Source organism: Xenopus laevis, chromosome 6S (assembly GCF_017654675.1).
Source record: "Xenopus laevis strain J_2021 chromosome 6S, Xenopus_laevis_v10.1, whole genome shotgun sequence".
Taxonomy (NCBI): domain Eukaryota; kingdom Metazoa; phylum Chordata; class Amphibia; order Anura; family Pipidae; genus Xenopus; species Xenopus laevis.
This window is the reverse complement of record NC_054382.1, coordinates 44,962,302-44,981,682: the sequence shown is the minus strand read 5'-3', so window position 1 is coordinate 44,981,682 and position 19,381 is coordinate 44,962,302. Positions and strand designations below refer to the sequence as shown.

Below are 19,381 nucleotides of genomic sequence, written 5' to 3'. Positions count from 1 at the left end.
AATAAACAGGGCCGGACTGGGGGTAAAAAGCAGCCTGGGCAAAAAAATCAAAGCAGCCCACATGTAAACACGCACTCATATATTGGGGTAAAACTGCAAAAAAAAATTTACATAAAGAGCTGCCTTTCTGACTCAAGTGTAATTCATGTAAAATATGTTAAAGATCCTGCAGCCTTGTGCCTTTATATGGTCACAGAACCCCTCAGACTTCTATTATCCCTATATTACAGTAAAGCAACATTAACACTATAGTCTAATTTATAATTAATTAAATGCAATGTCTCAAATAACCCCGCCTCACAAAACACAAAAATAAACTGAACAAAGCCCACCTGTGTCCACTTACAGGTGCAGACCCACGTTTATCAGAGTCACCTCAAAAATGGGGAATTACTATGCCATAATGTTATGGTACATTTTAGGGGACTGTTCCTGCTGAATTGTGCTTAGTACAGGGGAATACCTATGATGCCATAGTTTTATGGGATCTCTCTGTACAGACTATGAGCAAACTTAGGGGACTGTTCCTGCTGAATTGTGCTTAGTACAGGGAATACCTATGCTGCCATAGTTTTATGGGATCTCTCTATACATTTTGCTGAACTGAGCTTCACAACTCTGGAATAATTTTAGTCTGAAGTAATAATCCCTAGCAAATTGCTTCGTTTGGTCAACTACAAAAACACTGCTGCCCACAACTAGTGCTTATCCTTTCCAAAACATATACAAATGGTTAAGCACAATAGATAAATGAAACAACCTTTCACAAATGTGCACACAATTAAGGTAAGTATAGGTACAGTATGGGTCAAAAAGATTATCAATAGATTGAAGTTGGGAAACTGTAGTACCTAACACTATTTCATTGCCAGAGTTCTGGATATACTGAAATATCAGGGAGATGCTACACTTTGTCTACTGGAAGAGCCTGTGTGTGGGGCATATAGAGGCACAAAGGGATGTAGCACAATCAGGGCAGGTAGAAAGCTCACGTGAAGTGAATCTCTTCTGTGTATTCCAGCAGCCCCATGTCCTCAACAGCACAGCTTAGCCCCACCCCCACTGTACAAGGTGACCAAATGACACCCACAAGCACACTGCACCAACCCTACTGATTTCCCACTCCATAGAGGAAGTCTACTCACACAAACTCAATGCTGACTGTGCTGGAACACACACGGCACGGCAGCAGCTCGAGAGCAGTGGGAGGGGCGGAGCCACAGTGGGACATAGACTGGAGGAGCGGTCCTAGAGCCCGCTGTGTATGCACTGAAAAGAAGGTTTTATCGGAGCAGCCCACTTAAAGAAAATATGAAGCGGCCCCTCGGGCAAATGCCCGAAAAAACATATGGCCAGTCCGGGCCTGCTAATAAAGACATATATATGACCTATATGAACTCTCCCTATTTAAATCGACGTAAGCGTAAGTGTGTTAACTTACTAGGAAGAAAGTAGCAATAGTGAAAGTTCGAAATGCCTGTGTTGATGAATTTTTGCTGGTGAAAATTCGCCAGCGTTTGTCTGCCAAGACATTTTGATAAATAAGCGTATGCACTGCAGGTTAATGACAGACGAAGTGCGAAGTGTGGCAGAGCCTTCCAAGGAGAAAATTCGCCCTTTAGTAAATTTGCCCCATAGTGTTTTTTAGTAAAGTATTTTTTCACATAGATGAGCATTTTTTTTTTAAATTTTGAAAACATTATTAAAAAAGAGAACTAAACCCTGAACTTTCTTTCTACAGATCAAAGGGATCCTTTTTTTAAATAATGCCACTATATTAGCAATTCCCCAATCTCTTAACCCATGTCAGACATCAAAGAATCAATAAATGCAATGATTTGGCAACCTCAGAGGTGAGCTAAGATGGTATCCTACCATCAGTAAGTAGCATCAGGTCATAGACCTTTGTTTACGTTTACTTGTTTTTGTGGCTTCTGTACTTCCATCCCAAATCCAGTAAATTCTATTTACTTTTCTAAAAAATATGCTTACCCTTATTGTAAAAATATAATTTTTGTACTTATATGTAATATATATATGTACACATGTTTAATATATTTATGCATCCATCAAGAAAGCAGTCATAGACATACAGCTATACTTATAGCTTATAGCTTTTAATTACATGGTGTAAAAAAGAATTTTTTTCGGATCCTCCAGGGAATGTTGTGAAATTGTCAAACAAAACTGATCACACAGTTTAAATATTTAATATTTACATGCTTTTCTAGTAGACTAAAGGTATAAAGATCCAAATTATGGCAAGCCCAAGTCCTAAGCATTCTGGATAACAGGTCCAATACCTGCAGTTAAATTCATATAAATATATGTTTTAATTGGCTAATGTGAAACAATATATAAAAAGTGGACATGGAAAAATTACAAAATTTAAATGCCAACAATATGTAGTTCAACTCCAAGACCCTTCTATCAATAAAGCTGTTATCTGTGTTAACCACAGAAATTCATTCATTATCTGTAAAATACCACATCAATAATTCAAAGTCCAAATTGACAATGACTTGATCCAACCGATGTGTTGTTTTTAAAAAGAGGTCCATGTACTATCACTTTATTTCATAGAAAGCAATCATAGAAAAGATTATGTTAAATGCAGCTTTATAATTAATGGTTCAATTGTGTCTCATAGCTCATAGAACTCCTTAATGATATCGATTTATATGTCATTTTCACTTTGCCAGTAGAAATGGAAATAAAAAGGTCACATCACACAACTGCCCAGTACTTCATAATATATTGCAAATTATATAAAGTACTGTAACCTGGTATCATTAATGACTATGAGCTATGATATATGATAAACCATTAATTAGGAAACCGGATGCAACATAATCTTATATATTGCTTTATGAAAGCATATGATAATAAATGGACCTTTTTGTACGTAAAAATTTGGTTGTACCAATATTGATGTAAATTTGAACTTTAAATCATTTGAGTGGAATTAGAATAATTAAAGACTATCTACAATAATGAATTAGTGTCTTTTTATATGTTATGCAGTGTCGGACTGGGATGCCAGGGGCCCACCAGAAAACCTTAGACCTTGGGCCCACTGGAAACCGTAGACTGTGGGACCACTTTTCAAACTATTATTCCTCCTCTCCTCTCCTCTCTCAAACTCTTTATTCTCTTAGTCTTGTATTACTTACTTCTACTTTTACACTACATTCTTCCATTATTAAGCATTTTTTCCCCATAAAGAAATAGGGAATGACCATGAAATAGGCTAAATGGTTAGAAGCAAGAGGGCCCACTGACACCTGGGCCCACCAGGGTTTTCCTGGTATCCCCGTGGGCCAGTCCAACACTTGAAGCCAGTGTTAGCCACTCCCTGTTTTTAGACCACACCCACTTTAAAGCACACCCATGTTACCACAAGACCACGTCCAATAGCACACCAAAAAAACCAAATGGTTGGTGCTCACTGCAGGGAGGGATGTCACTCATATGTGAAAAAAAAGTTGTCATATTAAGACATACCCTTAAATCCATATGCCTCCTCCTCCCCTGTGTATAATACAGTATCCCCAGCATATGATTAAACACCTTAGGGGCCCCAAACAATAATTTTCAAATGCTAACTTAACCCCCAGAACAAATAGCAGGCTTGTGTTCAATGGGGATCATAGGACAGGCAGAGTATGGCACACACAGGGAGTATAAATCAGGCAACATATGGCACACACAGGGAGCATTGGGGAGGCAGAGTATGGCGCACACAGGGAGCATAGGGGAGGCAGAGTATGACACACAGCTTGATAAAGAGTGAAGTGCCACAATGTTTAGAGTGGTCCCAGTAGCACCTTTACATAGCCGGCCCCCAAACTATCCAGAAGGACAGGCAAGCTAAAGCAAAATAATTGGCTGGGGGGTGGTACCATACAGCTAGCCAATTGTATTGTAAAATACCAGCCAGGGCATGCGGGGGGTGGGCTGATGACATAGAAGTGTTGTAATAGTGATGTAAGTGGTAGAGCAATTACATTAATGGAAGTGGGGTGGCATTACCAGCCAGATGCCAATCTTATATGCAACAAATATCCCCCATAGCAGGGCTGGATTTCTATTGGAAGCCAGGATTATCCATTGTCACCCAAGGATCGCACATGTGAACCCTTTGTTCCTACATCTGGAGAACAGGGGACAGAGTGCTTGTAGAGTCAAATAACCCACAAAATCTTCTACGTGCCTAGTCCCTAATGCTCCAGAATAGCATGCCGCCTATTCATTTGTTCCACCCTAAGCCTGGGCCTTTGTGGCCTTGGCACAAATCTGGGCCTGTCCCAACAGGCCACCGTATCAGTCTCATGGCAGTGATTGGGTTTTTCTGATAATAATAATATTTACAACACTATTCCATAACCTGCAAGAATGGGTCAGTTGTAGCCAAGAAGCCCTGTCTCAGAGAAAGGTCTGGGCTACAGAGAACACATCAGCTAATGCAAAAAAAACATGCTCCCAATGGGTGTTGTCCTGCAGTGAAAAACACACAAATATTCCACCTAAAAATGTAGCCACTTGTTAGTATTTTATTTTAATACACAACAAAATAAGATTTGTACCTTCATTCATTGTGGCTGTTGTAAAAAATATTTACAGGCATATTAAAGAGCTGTGCAATGATTTCTTTAAGCACAATAGAGATGTAGCATTAGATCCTCTCCTGTTCTATACAAACGTGTGTGTATTAGGATGGGGTTAAAGGAATTGTTCAGTGTAAAAATAAAAACTGGGTAAATAGATAGGCTGTGCAAAATAAAAAATGTTGGATTCTGGCTGATTTATTAGACATCCAGTCACTCCAGCCTTTATATATTACATTTTTGCCTAACTAACTATATTAGAAACATTTTTCATTTTGCACAGCCTATGTATTTATCCAGTTTTTCTTTTCACACTGAACTATTCCTTTAATGTCTTAAAATGGACACCGTCTATATAGTCTGATTATCCTCTTTCCTTTTAGGGCTAATCAGTTCAGTCAGTATCCCACTGGGCCCTCTATATCTCTTGCTCTCCCCCCCCCGAAGATGTGGGGTCACCTTTTTCTAAATTAACACCCTGCCTAGAGCTTGTAACCACTGTGGACTTACCACTATACTCAGCCACTATCACAGGGGGGAGAGGGGGTACTGTTGTGGATCAAAGTTTGACCCTAAGGGGGGCCTGGCTGGGTAGCGCAAATGTAAAGCGTTACGTAAACTAGGTAACACGCTAAAACATAAACTAAATCTTAAAGTGGTTGTTCACCTTTAAACACTTTCAGGTCAGTTGCTTTCAGATCGTTCACCAGAAATAAAAATGTACTTTTCATTTTCTATTTGTGACCGTTTTTCTAAAGTGTAAAGTTTATTTTTTTAACGTCTTATGTCGTTCCAAACAGATCTGGGAGGGGGGTCGCTGACCCTTTAAATTGTGAATCACACAGAAATAAGGAAAGGTGTTTAAGGTGTATTTTATTACTCAAGTCATTAGAAAATAAAGATGGTATACTTTTATACAATGGTTTATTTTTTTAAATGTAACAATATAAACAAGGGGAAAAAAAACATTATAATGTTATCAATGTTTAAAGTTCACACTGATTCTAAGGGTCTGGCCACACAGGCAGATTCAGGGAGATTAGTCGCCAGGCGACAAATCTCCTCTTCATCGCGGCGACTAATCTCCCCGATCCGTCTTCCCCTGCCTTCCGCCGGCTAATATGTAAATCGTTTTCCGAAGTTACCCGTAATGGCCTCACAAGGAAAGGGCTGCCTTTATTCCATATTTTATTTTGAACTGCTCCTCCTTCGGCTTTGATTTTTATTATGGGACAAGTGTCATTTCTGCCCTTTTCTTTTTCCATTTCCATTTCCATATTCTTTTTTTCTTCTTCTTACCAACTTCCTCTACTTGCTTTTCATGAACTTTCTTTTTGTGTTCACCTGCTTCCTCTGCTAATTCTAGTTTTAGTAGTTTTAGTAGTTTTAGTGGTTTCTTCCCACCTACAAGATGATATTGATTAGTATAATGTGTAACCACCCCCCATACTGCTGAGCCTTATGCATAGTGGATTGTGGTTGTAGATTGGAAGAGTGAGATAAATCAGGTTTAGTAGGTAAAGTAGGCAGCAGTAGGACAAGATGGCAAAAGTAAGAAAATGATGTCAGTGTTACCCTACATGTAGTTCTTTAGTTCTGGTTAGAGACCAAAACTCAGTTCCAATCCATTATCTTAGGCTGGTTTTGTATGTTTCAATTTTACATATTTTTTCCTTAATTTAAATTCTTATGCTTTATATTATAAAGCTGATATATTTAACCTTTATCTCACCCTTTCACTTAGTTGTACTTACTTTTCTTTAGCTCTTTATCTGTTTCCACCTCGTTCTCAGGAGGTGGATTGGTTTTTTTAGTAATTGTTAGTGATTGTTTTTCAGTGGTATCTTCGTTCATGTGCTGTGATTCAACTGTAAAGAAAAGTTCAATTAATTAATGAGGTTACTATGATAATGGGTAAACATTTGCTCATTGGAAACTCATATTAATCAGTCAGATTTGTGATTTAAACAGCAGATCAGAAAATAGTAACTGTCGGTTGATATGGGTTACTGGATCTCAAGTTTAAGGGGGTTATTTATCAAAGTCTGAATTTATCTTAATATTTTCTGCTCCGATCAAATCCGCTCAGGTTTTTTATGCTTATTTATTATTAAATTTTCCCAAAAATATGCTTTGGGGGGAAAAAATCAGATTTTCACAATATTTCTGATTTTTCATCTGATTTTCACGATTTTTTCGGATTTTTCACCTGAAAACTCAGATTTTTGTCTGAAAACTCTGAAAACTTCAGGGCATTGCACAAAACCCAGCGCACATCAAAAATTACTGGGACTTATTTGCAACCTGCATCACCTGACGAAGGGGGAACGCCCCCGAAACGTTGTGATGCAATAAACGTACCAGGGGTTGCACCCCGGTTTGAATAGCTCTGTGTGCCGGCCTGTATTGTTTCTTATTTGCAACCTCGACAGGTCTGAGATGCCAGATTTTCTGATTATTAAACCCCAAGGATTTCCATCCTTGGGGTTTAATAAATTCCCGAAAAATTCATGATTTTTTAAAAGCCCGAATTTTATCAAAAAAAAAAAATCATTTTTTTGTGATTTTTTTATTCAGAGTTTAGTAAATAACCCCCTTAGAGTCTGCTGTTTTAGCTGTTGGCTGACCAAAAATAACTCCTCTTCCCCTTCACTAATCTTCGTTTGTACTTACCATCTTTAATCTTTTTATCTGTTTCAGCACAGTTCTCTTGAGGGACATACTCTGGTACTTCTCCCACTTTATTATTTTCTTTATTAGGAGTCACTTCATTTTCCTTAGAGTTTTCTTCTTCTCCTATGTGTATTTTTACTCCTAAAAAGTAAAAGTTTAGACATTTCATCTCTGATTTTGCTTTACGGCAACCTATAATAACCAGTCAAATGTTTATTCTCAAACAGAACATTAGACCAAAATGCTAACTTCTAATTGGTTGTTAGGGGTTACTATAATAGATATTAATAATTATATTGTTGCTTTATTGCTAATTTTTGTGATGATGACTGTCAATCAACTTTAGTTTAGAGAGCTTCTCATCAGTCCTGGCTATTTTGACTCTATAGGGGCATTGCCATTTGATCTATCTGTAAGCATTTCAGAGATATATTGGGGGAAACCTTCATAGACAAAAATAAACGGACAGAATTTTACCTGGTTCAACTACTTGAAGACTCCGCACCTCTTCCTCACGTTTTTTTAATGCTTTCACATGCTTGTTGATAGGAAAGAAAAGATAAAATGTATTTATTTCTGTGCACATTAAACCCTACACTGTCTATAGAAATCTAAAAGGGGAGCTAAACCTCAAAATATGAATTGGTGTAAATATATTCTGAGAACTTTTAATTATGGTTTCTGAGATTTTCAATTTCATACTGATTGGCTTGGCTCAACAGCATGTTATAAAGACCAGAATATAGAAATCACTACATTTACTGTATAGCTTTATATAACAATCTTACTATGGCAATATATTTTACTTAGAAGTTGAAGAGCAATAAAATTAGGGGGTTATTTATCAAAGTCTGATTTTATCTCAATATTTTCTGCTACAAAATCAAATCTGCTTGGGTTTTTTTACGCTTATTTATTATTACATTTTCCCAAAAATTTGCTTTGCAGGAAAAAAAATTCAGATTTTCAAAATTTTTTGGGAATTTTTCACCCGAAAACTCAGACTTCTTAAGTTTTTTTGCCTGAACACTCCGAATACTTCGGGGGTATTGCCCATCAAAAAATCATTGGGACTCCAGTTGACTTATATGCAACCTCGACGGGCCTGAGATGCTGGATTTTCTAATTTAAGGTAGCCATAGATGCAAAGATCCCCTCGTTTGGCAACATCGCCAAACGAGCGGATCTTTCCCCGATATGCCATTAACAAACATGGCTATATCGGGTGTAATCTGATTGTTCGGCCGTATGGCAGTGGGTTCCGGCGGGATCGGTCGGGTCAAAGTCAAACCTGACCGATCCACCAAACGACCGATCTCCGGCGGACGAAAGATGTCGGCACACGCCACACACAATCCGAAAATCGTATGAATCCTCGATTCGTACGATAGGATCTGTGTGTCTATGGCCACATTTAGACTTTTTCGTCCTCGGGGTTTAATAAATTCCAAAAAGTCCAATTTTATAAAAAAAAATATCACAAATTTTTCAGTATTTTTCCATTCAGAGTTTAGTAAATAACCCCTAACTGTTTATCTATAGCGGCTATAAAATCCCTTTAAGTCCAAGGTTTGCCCAAGTATAATAAATACCATTACAATTAGATAAATGCAATGAAAATGAATTAATATATAGATACACACAGTGGCGTAACTATGGAGGAAACATACCCCGTGGGGTGGCCCAGAGAATAGGGGTCCTGTTTAATCCTTCATTAAAGGGAGGTTTTATTAATTAAAGGTAAGGGCACACGCTGCTATTTCGTGAGATTAGTCGCCCAGCGACAAATCGCTTCTTCTTTGGGCGACTAATCTCCCTGAACTGCCCTGCTTCATTTCTGAAGTCGCCCTAAGTTGCCTCACGAGGAAATATTGAGTGACTATGGAAACCCGAAGCGATCGCCAGCCATCCCGCTGGCAATTTACATTCTAGCCAGCAGGAAGGCAGGTCGGGGAGATTAGTCACGCGAAGTAGTATCGATTTGTTGCTGGGCGACTAATTTCCCGAAATAGCGGCGTGTGCCCTGGCCCTAAAGGGTTTTCATTAAAGCGTGATTACAGTATCTTGTGCATTGTGCAAAATACTGCCTTTATAACATTTATTGTTATATGAAAGTATAGAAAAAAACATACAAACAAAATTACCCTGTGCCACAGTTACAGTTCCTTTTTCTGACATCCTCCCACCTTACTATACACACTACCTCTCACTAACATCTCTTCCCAAAATAAAAAAGATAAAACTGACAAAATAAATATCATTTCAAGATACATTAGGGATACATTACCATCCAGTCTCCAAACTGGGAAGCTCATAGCAAAAATAATGAAATAATTTAATAATAAAGAAATAAGAATCTGAATAGAGAATAAACAAGCCATGACTGCCTCATTCACTCTTCTACTCCAACTGACAAGTGAGTAGTTAGAGCTCAGGATACAGGATGGGGAAATTTCACTGGGCGTTGTGACCAGTAACTGGCACACTGCAGTTAATATAATGAAAAAGGTTATAAGAATAATAGCTAAGGATAGTTTGTGCCAATAAAATACATTTATACGTTTTCCTGGTTCCCGGTGGGCCAGTTCGACACTGATGTTATGGCACTGTTACAAAAATGTATTCAATGAATGTAACTGTTTTGCCTACAGATGAATTTCTATGACTTTACATTTGATAAATTCTATTTGATGGGCACTGATTGGTAGTTGTAAATATTTAAACTGACAATGGTCTCTGTACGATCAAAACACATCTTATTAAAAGTCTATGAAGAATGGCTGTATGGCCATGAGTGTTTTTTTGTATATCTATATTGTTTGCCTGGGTACTGGTAACAAAGCAGTACAGCACTCACCCAACGTTACGGGCACTGACTGAGACCTTCCTGTGGTAAATTCCCTTAAGAAAGTTGACAGTTAGTGACGAAACATTGTGCTTGAAAATTAAATTTAAAAAACATATTAGTAACCAAAAAGTACCGCACTCAACGGGCTCAGTTAAAGTGACTGATTTTAATAAACAAACAAACACATCATAGTGATCTTTCTCATGGGAAAAATATAAGCCTGTGATCAAAATATTTTCTTTTGTCTTTTGTTTGTTTATTAAAATCAGTTACGCTAACTGAGCCTGTCAACCGAGGTTTGCACTCACAGGTCTTATGAAGAGATAAAAAATGTTTATTTGTCAAAAAAACGACTAACGTTCCTGCTAGCTCCCTAGCCTTGACTACATTTATGACTAAATTTATCCTTTTGGGCTTTTTGCACCCAGGCATTATTTACCTACTACATGAGTTGTGCCGGCAAAACAGGGGGGTTGTGGGAGCACTCTAAAGGCTTTAAAGTATATATATATATAAGTATAATAAATGCTATTGCATACAGTATGTACCCAAAACAGGGGTTATTTTGTTACAAAGTTATGATCATAAAATTGATAAGCCACCATACTACGTCAAGGTAAACCCCGAATGGCGGTCCCTAACTTGTTTTATTTTTTATGTGCATTCTAGCATTACCTGTAATCGATGTCCGTTGAACGCATATATATATGCGCAAAACCATACTATGTAACAGTATAACATTTTCATCACTTGAAGACCCTTGGTGCTGTTTTTTTGTTCTTTTCTCTCTCTCTCTCTCTCTCTCTCTCTCTCTCTCTCTCTCTCTCTCTCTCTCTCTCTCTCTCTCTCTCTCTCTCTCTATATATAGATATTATAGGAACACAGCACTGCACCACTGCACTCACCAGCTGCATTCCTGTAAATTTTCTGCACCTAGGCAAGCAGATACACTTGTACAGGTATAGGATCCCTTGTCCGGAAACCCGATATCCAGAAAGCTCCAAAATATGGAATGGCTGTCTCTCATAGACTGCACGAAGGAAGAAAGCAGGTACCGGCACACAGGTGCAATTCAAGTAGGGGAATTAACCCTTACGTGTTTATTCAGTCGACACACAACGTTTCGGGGGGCACTCCCCCTTCGTCAGGTGATGCAGCCATACAAGTGAAACAGGTTTAAATACCCACAAGATACTCCCCCCAGGATCCCATTGTCCAATGTCCAGAACGGAATGCAAGATTGTCCAATCCTGGGGCAATCCCAATTAGAAGTTTCAGCACCATATGTGAAAAAAATCCAAGGTCCTAAACGAAAAAACCTGTTTCCAAAACGAAAAAGCGTAAACAAAAACCAAAAACATTTTTTTATAAAAAACATTTAAAACAGTAATCTAACGAATAAGGAAGATAACTTTCCCTAATAAATAGAAAAAATAGAAAAAAGGTTATGCCTCACCCTGGAAGTACATTTCATGTTTTTCATTCTAGTATCTGAAAAAAGTAAAAAGAAGATGGTTAAGCAAACGGAACAATATATCCAGGAGTCCTTATTATATAAAGCACATTAAACTGAATTCCTCATTCAACCCTTTAGGAGTCTGAGTCTGTAAGGTCCATATCCAATAACTTTCCCGTTGTAATAATTTCTGTTTGAAATCCTGTCCATGTTTTTTATTCACTTTTTCCAGGATTTGCCAACGCAACTGTGATACACCATGCTTGTGCTCATAAAAATGTTTTGCCAAAATCGTTTCGTGTTTCTTATTAATTTGTATATTCCCTACCTCTGGTTGGTAATTGCGAATTACGGATTTGTGTTCGTTCAGGCGCACCTTTAAAGATCTTTGTGTCTGGCCTACATATGCCATGCCACATGGACATTTAATACAATATACGATCCCTTGTGTGTTACACGTATGTATCCCATTGATTTTATGGGGAATACCTTTCAGGGGATGCATTACCTTATCACCTTTAATGATCCCATTACAATGGCCACAGTTTTGACATGGATAGGTGCCGAAAGGGATCTGTCTTACAGTTGGAGGGGCCTTTTTTCGCTTAATTAGATCCCCAATATTTCTCCCTCGTTTGTAGGAGAAGATGGGTGGAGATTGGAAACAGTTACCAATTTTAGGGTCGTTCCTAAGGACCCCCCAATATTTTAGAATGGTTTGTTTAACAAAATTAGAGTTTCTGTCATAAGTTGACACAAATGGGATTCTCTTAAATGTTTCTTTTTTCTTTTGTTGCAACAATGTTTCCCTGGGGATTTTTGCTATTTCGTCTCTCATTATTTTAAGAGACTCCTGTTTGTAGCCCCTTGCAATGAATTTGTCCATCATATTATCAGATTCTTGTATGAATAATTCCTCCGTAGAGGTAATTCTTTTAACCCGCATCAGCTGGCTTTTAGGTAACCCCTTAAACAGACCTGGTGCATGGAAACTCGTTGGTCTCAACAAATTATTTCTGTCAGTGGGCTTAGTATATAAACTTGTATAAAAGGTTCCCTCTTTCCATTCTACACTTACATCCAAAAAGTGAATATTCTTAGCATTGCATTCAAGTGTGAATTTAATTGTAGGATGGACTGAATTTAAATACAACAAGAAGGAGTCAAGCTGATCCTTAGTGCCTTTCCAGATGAAAAAGGTGTCATCCATATAGCGCATATAGGAGTCAATAAATTGGACAAATTCATTGTTAGAGAAAATAAATGCCTGTTCAAAAGAGTCCATAAAAATATTTGCATATGCTGGTGCCATATTGGCACCCATTGCACAGCCCTGTACCTGTAAGTAGAAATCCTTATTAAAGGTAAAAAAATGATTCATCAGGACCATTTCAAGCAATGTACATACAAAATTCACTTTATAAGTGGGCATTTCCGTATAGCTTAAGTACTTCCGAATGCATTCCACCCCCTCCTCATGTGGAATTGAGGTATATAAATCACGTACGTCCAAAGAACATAGAATAAACTCAGTCTGGGGGGCTTTAATGCTTCCCAACCTTGAGAGGAAATCTGTAGTATCACGTAAGCATGGTTTGAGTGTTGGGACAATTTCCTGTAATGCCAGGTCCACAAAAATTGCCAAAGGTTGAAGAAGTGACCCCACATTAGATACAATGGGTCTTCCCGGTGGATTTACCACAGATTTATGTATTTTCGGTAAAAAATATATGTGTGGGACCTGAGCATTTTTGCACATAAGTAAATTTAACATGCTTTCCGTAATTATTCCTTCCATCACAGATGAGTTTAAATATACATTAATCTGATCTTTCAGCTTAATCATAGGGTTACCTTCAACTTTTTTATAATGCATACTGTTACCCAACTGTCTCATGGCTTCCTTATCGTAATCAATGCTGTTAAAGGAAAACTATACCCCCCAAACAATGTAGGTCTCTATGAAAAGATACTGAGTAAAACAGCTCATGTGTAAAACCCTGCATCATGTAAATGAACCATTATCATAATAATATACTTTTTTAGTAGTATGTGCCATTGGGTAATCATAAATAGAAAATTGCCATTTTAAAAAATAAGGGCCGCCCCCTGAGATCGTAAGATTCACTGTGCACACATACAAACCACATGTAAGGTCACATGAGCCAATTAACAGACAGAGTTCTGCCTTTTGCTTCCTCACTTCTTCCTGTTACAGTTAGAGTTGTAGTATTTCAGGTCAGGTGATCTCTGAGGCAGCACAGATAGAGTCACGAAATGGTGGCTCAAGGCAAGAGATGTAAAAGGGCAATATTTATGTAAATATATATTCCAGTTTGGTAAGATTCTTTAATATGTCATTCAATTTGATATAAACTATCTGTTGCTTAAGTATTCATTTTGGGGGTATAGTTTTCCTTTAAGTATGACAATGCCCCCTCCCTTATCTGCCTTACAGATAACTATCTCTCCATTTTCCTGTAATTGGTTAATGGCAGCCCACTCTTGACCATTAAGATTATTACACCTAGGCTTAATTTGTTTCTGTAAGTATTTTTCCATATCCATTTTAACTAATGTCTCAAAAGTATCAAGGGCTGGGACATTACATGGTGGCATATAAGAGCTTTTAATTTGTAATTTGGAAACCAATTTCCGCTCCATGTCCTCCTGTTTTTTCGTAGTTTCCTTATCAGTAAAGAAAACTTTAAGTTTAAGTGAACGCATAAACTTAAAAAAATCCACAGTAAAGTCAAAAGGAGGGTTAGTATGTACAGGGACAAAATTTAACCCTTTGTTAAGTACAGACAATTCCGAAGGTGATATTGAATAAGAGGATAAATTAAATACATTATTTACCTCCTGGTTTTGTTCCTTGTATAATGCTTTTTTCTTGTGTCCTTTTCCGCGCCGTATCCTGGTGTGATTGTCCGATCTTTTCCTAAAAAAGCCGGTGAGGCCTGGGCAGATGAGGGTAAAGATGTATCGGATTCCGAAGATTGCTGTGAGAAAGATGGCTCTGATCCTGAAGAAATGGCCGTTCTCTTCGTGCGGAAATTTTTCCTTCCCTCCTTCCAGGAATATACTTCTCCCCTCTCGTAGTCCCTTGTGTCCCGCTTGAATTTCCTCAGCTTGCTCTGCAGGATCTCTTGCTGCATCTTTTCTATGGTTACTTGTAATTCTCTCAGTTTCACCTCGCACGTCTCCAAACTTTCCTTTGCTTTGTATTGTTCCTCCACCCGGTGAGTTTCCTGACGTAACTCTTTCAGCCCCGTCTGTAATTGTTGGACTGTAAGGGTAATGAGGTCTAAACTGCATCGTTATTACCTCATTACCCTTACAGTCCAACAATTACAGACGGGGCTGAAAGAGTTACGTCAGGAAACTCACCGGGTGGAGGAACAATACAAAGCAAAGGAAAGTTTGGAGACGTGCGAGGTGAAACTGAGAGAATTACAAGTAACCATAGAAAAGATGCAGCAAGAGATCCTGCAGAGCAAGCTGAGGAAATTCAAGCGGGACACAAGGGACTACGAGAGGGGAGAAGTATATTCCTGGAAGGAGGGAAGGAAAAATTTCCGCACGAAGAGAACGGCCATTTCTTCAGGATCAGAGCCATCTTTCTCACAGCAATCTTCGGAATCCGATACATCTTTACCCTCATCTGCCCAGGCCTCACCGGCTTTTTTAGGAAAAGATCGGACAATCACACCAGGATACGGCGCGGAAAAGGACACAAGAAAAAAGCATTATACAAGGAACAAAACCAGGAGGTAAATAATGTATTTAATTTATCCTCTTATTCAATATCACCTTCGGAATTGTCTGTACTTAACAAAGGGTTAAATTTTGTCCCTGTACATACTAACCCTCCTTTTGACTTTACTGTGGATTTTTTTAAGTTTATGCGTTCACTTAAACTTAAAGTTTTCTTTACTGATAAGGAAACTACGAAAAAACAGGAGGACATGGAGCGGAAATTGGTTTCCAAATTACAAATTAAAAGCTCTTATATGCCACCATGTAATGTCCCAGCCCTTGATACTTTTGAGACATTAGTTAAAATGGATATGGAAAAATACTTACAGAAACAAATTAAGCCTAGGTGTAATAATCTTAATGGTCAAGAGTGGGCTGCCATTAACCAATTACAGGAAAATGGAGAGATAGTTATCTGTAAGGCAGATAAGGGAGGGGGCATTGTCATACTTAACAGCATTGATTACGATAAGGAAGCCATGAGACAGTTGGGTAACAGTATGCATTATAAAAAAGTTGAAGGTAACCCTATGATTAAGCTGAAAGATCAGATTAATGTATATTTAAACTCATCTGTGATGGAAGGAATAATTACGGAAAGCATGTTAAATTTACTTATGTGCAAAAATGCTCAGGTCCCACACATATATTTTTTACCGAAAATACATAAATCTGTGGTAAATCCACCGGGAAGACCCATTGTATCTAATGTGGGGTCACTTCTTCAACCTTTGGCAATTTTTGTGGACCTGGCATTACAGGAAATTGTCCCAACACTCAAACCATGCTTACGTGATACTACAGATTTCCTCTCAAGGTTGGGAAGCATTAAAGCCCCCCAGACTGAGTTTATTCTATGTTCTTTGGACGTACGTGATTTATATACCTCAATTCCACATGAGGAGGGGGTGGAATGCATTCGGAAGTACTTAAGCTATACGGAAATGCCCACTTATAAAGTGAATTTTGTATGTACATTGCTTGAAATGGTCCTGATGAATAATTTTTTTACCTTTAATAAGGATTTCTACTTACAGGTACAGGGCTGTGCAATGGGTGCCAATATGGCACCAGCATATGCAAATATTTTTATGGACTCTTTTGAACAGGCATTTATTTTCTCTAACAATGAATTTGTCCAATTTATTGACTCCTATATGCGCTATATGGATGACACCTTTTTCATCTGGAAAGGCACTAAGGATCAGCTTGACTCCTTCTTGTTGTATTTAAATTCAGTCCATCCTACAATTAAATTCACACTTGAATGCAATGCTAAGAATATTCACTTTTTGGATGTAAGTGTAGAATGGAAAGAGGGAACCTTTTATACAAGTTTATATACTAAGCCCACTGACAGAAATAATTTGTTGAGACCAACGAGTTTCCATGCACCAGGTCTGTTTAAGGGGTTACCTAAAAGCCAGCTGATGCGGGTTAAAAGAATTACCTCTACGGAGGAATTATTCATACAAGAATCTGATAATATGATGGACAAATTCATTGCAAGGGGCTACAAACAGGAGTCTCTTAAAATAATGAGAGACGAAATAGCAAAAATCCCCAGGGAAACATTGTTGCAACAAAAGAAAAAAGAAACATTTAAGAGAATCCCATTTGTGTCAACTTATGACAGAAACTCTAATTTTGTTAAACAAACCATTCTAAAATATTGGGGGGTCCTTAGGAACGACCCTAAAATTGGTAACTGTTTCCAATCTCCACCCATCTTCTCCTACAAACGAGGGAGAAATATTGGGGATCTAATTAAGCGAAAAAAGGCCCCTCCAACTGTAAGACAGATCCCTTTCGGCACCTATCCATGTCAAAACTGTGGCCATTGTAATGGGATCATTAAAGGTGATAAGGTAATGCATCCCCTGAAAGGTATTCCCCATAAAATCAATGGGATACATACGTGTAACACACAAGGGATCGTATATTGTATTAAATGTCCATGTGGCATGGCATATGTAGGCCAGACACAAAGATCTTTAAAGGTGCGCCTGAACGAACACAAATCCGTAATTCGCAATTACCAACCAGAGGTAGGGAATATACAAATTAATAAGAAACACGAAACGATTTTGGCAAAACATTTTTATGAGCACAAGCATGGTGTATCACAGTTGCGTTGGCAAATCCTGGAAAAAGTGAATAAAAAACATGGACAGGATTTCAAACAGAAATTATTACAACGGGAAAGTTATTGGATATGGACCTTACAGACTCAGACTCCTAAAGGGTTGAATGAGGAATTCAGTTTAATGTGCTTTATATAATAAGGACTCCTGGATATATTGTTCCGTTTGCTTAACCATCTTCTTTTTACTTTTTTCAGATACTAGAATGAAAAACATGAAATGTACTTCCAGGGTGAGGCATAACCTTTTTTCTATTTTTTCTATTTATTAGGGAAAGTTATCTTCCTTATTCGTTAGATTACTGTTTTAAATGTTTTTTATAAAAAAATGTTTTTGGTTTTTGTTTACGCTTTTTCGTTTTGGAAACAGGTTTTTTCGTTTAGGACCTTGGATTTTTTTCACATATGGTGCTGAAACTTCTAATTGGGATTGCCCCAGGATTGGACAATCTTGCATTCCGTTCTGGACATTGGACAATGGGATCCTGGGGGGAGTATCTTGTGGGTATTTAAACCTGTTTCACTTGTATGGCTGCATCACCTGACGAAGGGGGAGTGCCCCCCGAAACGTTGTGTGTCGACTGAATAAACACGTAAGGGTTAATTCCCCTACTTGAATTGCACCTGTGTGCCGGTACCTGCTTTCTTCCTTCGTGCAGTATCGTGGAAGTGCCGACTTCCTAGGGTCTGAGCACCAGGTCTACTACTCCTTAGGGCTCGGGTGTGCACGTGAGTGTGTGTCTGTCTCTCATAGACTCCCTTTTATCCAAATAATCCAAATTTTTAAAAATGATTTCCTTTTTCTCTGTAATAATAAAACAGTATCTTGTACTTGATCCCAACTAAGATATAATTAATCCTTATTGGAAGCAAAACCAGCCTGTTGGGTTTATTTAATGTTTAAATTAATTTCTAGCAGACTTAAAGGAAAACTATACCCCCAAAATGAATACTTAAGCAACAGATAGTTTATATCAAATTGAATAACATATTAAAGAATCTTACCAAACTGGAATATATATTTACATAAATATTGCCCTTTTAAATCTCTTGCCTTGAACCACCATTTCGTGACTCTATCTGTGCTGCCTCAGAGATCACCTGACCAGAAATACTACAACACTAAGGGGCAGATTTACTAAGGGTCGAATATCGAGGGTTAATTAACCCTCGATATTCGACTAGGAACTAAAATCGTTCGACTTCGAATATCGAAGTCGAACGATTTAGCGCTAATCCTACGATCGTACGATCGAAGGATTATTCGTTCGATCGAACGATTAAATCCTTCGAATCGAACGATTCGAAGGATTTTAATACAACGATCTAAGGAATATCCTTCGATCAAAAAAACGCAGGCAAGCCTATGGGGACCTTCCCCATAGGCAAACATTGACTTCGGTAGCTTTTAGCTGCCGAAGTAGGGGGTCGAAGTTTTTCTTAAAGAGACAGTACTTCGATTATCGAATGGTCGAATAGTCGAACGATTTTTAGTTCGAATCGTTCGATTCGAAGTCGAAGTAGTAGTCGAAGGTCGAAGTAGCCCATTCGATGGTCGAAGTAACCAAAAAAACACTTCGAAATTCGAAGTTTTTTTAATTTGAATCCTTCACTCGAGCTTTGTAAATGTGCCCCTAACTGTAACAGGAAGAAGTGAGGAAGCAAAAGGCAGAACTCTGTCTGTTAATTGGCTCATGTGACCTTACATGTGGTTTGTATGTGTGCACAGTGAATCTTACGATCTCAGGGGGCGACCCTTATTTTTTTAAAATGGCAATTTTCTATTTATGATTACCCAATGTGTATTATTATGATAATGGTTTATTTACATGAAGCAGGGTTTTACACATGAGCTGTTTTACTCAGTATCTTTTAATAGAGACCTACATTGTTTG

The 19,381-nt window shown here is 38.1% G+C and overlaps 1 pseudogene; it reads right to left on the bottom strand.

The window, feature by feature from the left end:
- The window catches only part of LOC108719694, a 115,529-nt pseudogene that overhangs the window by 26,042 nt on the left and 70,106 nt on the right, over positions 1–19,381 (bottom strand).